Below are 6,565 nucleotides of genomic sequence, written 5' to 3' on the forward strand. Positions count from 1 at the left end.
GCAGCAATTTCATCTTTATGCTCCACTTCTAATTCTAGCTTCTTGCTGTTTCCATTACATCAGTGGTTACTTCCTCTATGCAAGTCTTGAACCACTCAAAGTCATCCATGTAGGTGGGAATCAACTTTTTCCAAGCTCTTATTAATGTTGATATTTACATCTCTACCCATGAACCACATGATATTTTAATACTGAATCCTTTCCACAAGTTTTAAATGTACTTTGCCTAAACCCATCAGTGAAATTATTTCTAGCAGCTAGAGCTTTATGATATGCATTTCTTAAATAATAATACAGCAAGTCAAAATGACTCCTGGCTCCTTGGGTTGCAGAATGAATATTGTGTTAGTAGGTATGAAAACAGCATTAGTCTTGTACATCTCCATCAGTGATCTTGTGTGACCAGGTACATTATCAATGAGCAGTAATCTTTTGAAAAGAATCTTTTTTTTTTTTCTAAGCAGTTCTTAACAGTGAGCTTAATATATTTAGTAAACTGTGTTGTAAATAGTTGTACTGTCATCCAGACTTTGTTGTTCCATTTCTAGAACATAGGTGGAATATATTGAGTATCATTCTGAAGGGCCCTAGGTTTTTTAGGATGGTATATGAGCATTGACTTCAGCTAAAAATTGAAGCCTCTAAAAAGAAAGTCAGCCTATCCTTTGAAGCCAGGTATTAAATTTCTCCTTTCTAGCTAAGAAAATCCTAGATCGAATCTTCCTCCTATAAATGGCTTTTTCATCTATATTGAAAATCTGTTGTGTAGTGCAGTCACCTTCATTAATTATCTTACCCAGACTTTCTGGATAACTCAGGGCAAATTCTGCACTTGCTACTTCACCTTGCATTTTTATCTTCTGGAGATACTTCTTTCCTTGAAAATAGTGAAACAATCTGCTAGCTTCAACATCTCTTTTGCATCTCTTTCCCCTCTCATCCCTCATAGAATTCAAGAGTTCTAGAGCCCTGCTCTGGATTAGGCTTTGGGTAAGGAATATTAAGGATTATTGTGACTGATTTGATCCTCTATCCAGACTACTAAAACTTTCCCCATTTCATCAATAAGGCTGTTTTGCTTTCTTACCATTCACATGTTCACTGAAGTAACACTTTTCATTTCCTTCAAGACCTTTTCCTTTGCATTCATATATTGGCTAACTGGCTCAGGAGGCTTAGCTTTTGGCCTGTCTGAACTTTCAACATACCTTCCTCACTAAGCTTAATCATTTCTAGCTCTTGATTTAAACTGAGTTCCGAGAGACAATTCCTTTCACTTGAACATGTAGGGGCCATTATAATGTTATTAATTGGCCAAATTTCCATATTATTTTGTTTCAGGAAGTAGGGAGACCCGAGAAGAGACCAAGAGATGGAGAATGGCCAGTTAGTGGAGCAGCTGGAACACACACATTTATCAATTAATTTTGCTGTCTTATATGGGTGTGGTTCATGGAGCCTCAAAACATTTACAAGAGTAATATCAAACATCACTGATTACAGATCACCATAACAAATATAATAATAATGGAAGAGTTTGAAATATTGTGAGAATTATCAAAATGTGATACAGAGACATGATGTGAGCAAATGCTGTTAGAAAAATGGCACCAATGGACTTCCCTAGATGCAAAGTTGCAACAAACTCAATTTGTTAAAAATATATTATCTTTGAAGCTCAATAAAGCAAATTGCAATAAAACAAGGTATGTATGTATTCTGGTCTCCTATAATATTGTAATAATGGTCTTTTCTATTTGTAGATAAATCTATAGGTATAGACATTATGATTTTCTTTTTCATAGCAACAATTAGAAATCTATCATGAAGAATTTCTAAACTTTATAAAGTAAGAAAACTAATTTCTGAATAAATTCTTATTCCACATCTATTTTTTAAATACATAAAATAAAATAACCTTTTTTATGAAAATTAATCACACCATATGTTCCATATATGTATCTATACTAAATGATTATTTATGTGGTGGTGTTTCTTTTGGAAAATAGAGTATAGGGGCGCCTGGGTGGCTCAGTGGGTTAAGCCTCTGCCTTTAGCTCAGGTCATGGTCTCAGGGTCCTGGGATTGAGCCCCACGTTGGGCCCTCCGCTTGGCAGGGAGCCTGCTTCCCCCTCTCTCTCTGTCTGCCTCTCTGCCTACTTGTGATCTCTGTCTGTCAAATAAATAAATAAAATCTTTTTTTAAAAAAAAGGAAAATAGAGTATAATTGTTATTTAATGAAGTTTGATATTATTTATTCAAGGAAAAATAGTTCTTGGACTGGGGGAGTATAGTGTGTAACATTAGTGGGGCACTCTTCCCAAAGGATTTTGCACAAGAATGAGTTTTATAAGGTGTCAGAAGAGACAACATAAAACAGGGTGTAATTAGCTAGGAAGTTGTCAGTGAGTGGTCTTGTTCAACTATAGACCCCCAAAATGATTTCTTATTGCACTTTCTTGAGGCATTAACAATTACTGGAACATTCTGCCCACCAGACCTGAAGAGCTCTAAAACAGTGAAATACCTGGAAGACCACACCCCATGTGTCCCCTCTGTGTCTGTGATTGCCTGCCACTCACACCCAGGACCACGCACTCTCTGCCTGCTCTTTTGCAGGTACTCCTGAAACTTTCCTTGTAAAACTCTAAGAGTCCATATTGTAGGCAGAAAGTACAATTTATATTATACCAAGCAAACAATTAGTAATCGAGTTCATATTTCAACATTACCTATTTTGTATGGGAACCCCCCCCCAACTACCTCATCAGATTGTAATTTAAAATGAAGTAACTATTCTCCTATCCTTTTTTCTCATGTGGGATACTCTAAATAAAACCTTTAATTGTGATGTTTCCTTTCCCTTCAAAAGCTTTACACCATGTTTATGTGCATGTTTAAATCTCCTTCATTCAAGGGGGTTCTACTTTTAGAATAAGATTTTTAGAATTCTTAAAGTTGTATTATTTCTTATGTCTTTTTTTTTATGTGATTTGACCAGGAGATTCTTCAGTGGATACTTAAAGAAAATGTGTATTCTATTTTTCTTGGATGGACTGTTTTAGATATATCTTTTAGAACTATGTATTCTGAAGTATGCTTCAAGTAAAAAAGTGTTCTTGTTGGGAAAAAAAACACCAAAACAACAACAACAACAAAACCTTTAACTGAAGGTACTCCTTTAAAATCAAGCATATGAGAGGATGGGTATGTGGGAGGATGGGTGGAATATATGAAAAGGATTAGGAGCACAATTATTATGATGAGAACTGAGTAATGATGTTTAGAATTGTTGAATCACTATATCATATACCTGAAGCTAATATAACACTGTATGTTAGCTATACCAAAATTAAAATAAAAAAAAAAGGTTCTGTGAAATGCAACTGTAATGTCGATGTGCATTATTTGAATATTAGCTTTCTGTCACATGAATAAATGTGTCCACTTGATTACTAAAAAAACATTCACTGAAATAACTGAAATGGTACTATTTCCATTTTAAATCATGTGTTTTTCTACTGACACTTCCACTCTATGTGTTTACAAATTCCATGAGAAATAATATAAACTGTTAAAACAATATCTAATAGCATTCTAAAAAATGAAAAAAAAAAAAAGCTGTCCATAGTCACTTAACATATTTCTTTTGCAAAATAGTACTACTATATAATGATATAATTCTCTATAATTATGTGTAAATTTAAAAGCACTGTGAGGGTTTTTCTACAAAAGTATATTAAAATGCTGAGACTGAATACAACCTATGCATTTTATATCTTAAATTTTTAGTGCAACAGCATTTGCATTTGAGCAATAAAAATAATCAACTTAATTTGCCCTCCTAGAGAGCATGGAAGTGGCTTTGATTAGCCTATTGAAAGCTTGTGTTGTTCCCCTTGAGTTTGGTTGCAGGGGGTAGAATTGCCAACATGATGCATCTCAGTGGGGATCCAGGGTGTCAAGGCAATGCTAAAGTTGACTATATTAAATACAAAGGAGAAGGTCATTGACTGGGAACAAATAAGTTGTTTATGCTGCAGCTGTTTCTATCTTCTGGAAGTAATTTATCCATGCTATTATGTTACAACCATTAATGCATACATTTTTTCTTAATTGTTCATTTGGATATTTTTGCAAATGACCACTGAAAGGATTAAAACAAACAATACCCAGTGCTTTAGCAGTGTTGTGTTTGCTCTCTCCATCCAGGCTGGAAAATCTCATAATTCATGGGGCATTAGGTGGAATACTTAAGTAGGTCTTATCTAGGTAGTAGGGACTACTAAACCTTAGAATGAGGATTGCACTGACTGTGCCTTAAAACATCAACATCAACAAAAACAATAACAAAAGTATATCAGAAAGGATGAATAAATTCTGAGTGTATTAACTGAGTATATTATTTCCTCTAGAAACTCAAAAGTTTTTGAGATATATAAAAATAGCCAGCACCAATCAAGGTAAAATTCACAGTGTCTTGCATCCAAAGATTATCAGATAAACAAAGAATCAGGGAGATGAGAATTTTCAATCAACCTAGAATGAACATATGCTATAATTTTCAGACATTAGTTATTACAACAATAGTCTATATATTCAAAAGTGTGTATAGATATTTACACACACATACATTATGTTTAAACACACAAACATACAGAGAGAGAAAGAACTAATGATAGATATTTTAGCATATGTGGTTTATTTTGTAAATATGGATTTCCTATCTTTGTTCACTAAGTACATCTAGAAACAATAATGACTCAGTAGAAATGAACACACTCAAATCTTATAGCTTGGTTTCTAAATACCATTCTACAATAAAAGCAACCAAGACTCTATTTGTAGAGATTGGGCAGAGAATATACAAGGTGAGTTTCAATCATTTTACAGTACCAAAAAAGAAAAAAAAAAAAAAGCTCTCAAAATATAAAGATAAAGGAACACACCAGAGGGACATAGGGATACAACCTGGAGAGTTACCAAAGGCCAAAATGAGAATAATTGTGAGACAATATTAATGAAAATATTAGATTTTAACCTCAAGAATACAATAAATATATATTACTCTATATTGACATAAGTAAATGAGTAAAAAATTAGGAAGAATAGACAACTCTTTCTAGATGAAATCTGTATTTGTTTGCTAGGACTGCCATCACAAACTGCCACAGACTAGGTGGTTTAAACAACAGAAATGTATTTTCTTACACTTCTGGAGGCTGGAGGTCTGAGAACAAAGTTTGTTTATTGTTCCCCGTAGTTCCAGGAGAATCATTAGAAAACAGCACATGCACCCAAAGTTTCATCACTAATGCTCTTCTATTCTCTCAAAGTCATAAAAAATAAGGCAAGTGTGAATCCACAAAATGTAAAGGAAACTGAGGAAGCATGAAGAGCAAATGCAGTATAGTATTGTAAATTAGACCCTAAATCAAGAAAATGCATGCATGGAAAAACTGGTGAAATATGAACAGACTCTGTCGTTCATATCATTGTATCAATGCTATCCCAGTTTTAACAAATAGATCACAATTAATGTTATATTAGGAAAACTTGAGTAGCACACTATGTACATACTATCTTTTAAATTTTCAGCAAATCTAAAAGTATTAAAAAATTAGAAGTTCTTTTAAAATTATTGTCATGATAATTACAACATAAGGAATACAGTCAATAATATTGTAGTGATGTAGTATGGTGACAGATGGTGAATACACTTATTGTGGTGAGCACTAAGTATAGAATTATCAAATGAGTAGGTTCTACACCTGAAATTAATATAACATTGTATGTCAACTATACTTCAATAATAAATTTAAAAATATTGTAATGAGATGCCTCACATAAATGGGAGAATAACTGATCCTGTTAAGTATTGACAAGGATGTGAAGCAACTGCAACTCTTTACCACAAAGGATAGTAGTACATACTGCTATAATTATTTTATAACTACAAAGAATTTCTATTGAAGCTCAATGTATGCACACTCTATGCTTTAGATTTTAGAATCCAGTGGAAATGCACACAGATCCATATGAAAGGCAAGAAAAATGTTCATAGCTTTTAGAAATGGCAGCTCAAATTAGAAACAACCAAAATTGTTCATCAACAAGTGGAAGTAAGTATCAAGATATTATAAAACTAAGAAAAACAGAAATTAGGATTTGTTTACCTTTGAGAGATAGATAGGAAAGGAGTAACAATTTGACAAGGACATCCATGAGCCTTTTGGCTCCATAACAGGAAATGTTATATTTTTTGACACAGGTATTCTTTCTGTGTATGCATGTTTACTTTGCCATATATATGTATGTATAATTTTTGAAATTTTTAATATGGTATAAATAAATATAAAACCATATAAAAATATGGTATAAATAAATATATAAAATATAAAAAAATGTTTATTTTACTCATATAATATAAACATATAAACATTTTAAGTAAAATAAAGTTAGATGAAATTTTTAAATATGATTCAATCTCTAATGGCAGATAATAAATAAATATCCTCAAACTTCTTCTATCAAATTTCCTTTAAGCCCACTAATAATTGGGACA

The sequence above is a fragment of the Enhydra lutris genome, unplaced genomic scaffold (assembly GCF_002288905.1).
Source record: "Enhydra lutris kenyoni isolate GAN:26980312 unplaced genomic scaffold, ASM228890v2 scaffoldscaffold2, whole genome shotgun sequence".
Classification (NCBI taxonomy): Eukaryota; Metazoa; Chordata; class Mammalia; order Carnivora; family Mustelidae; genus Enhydra; species Enhydra lutris.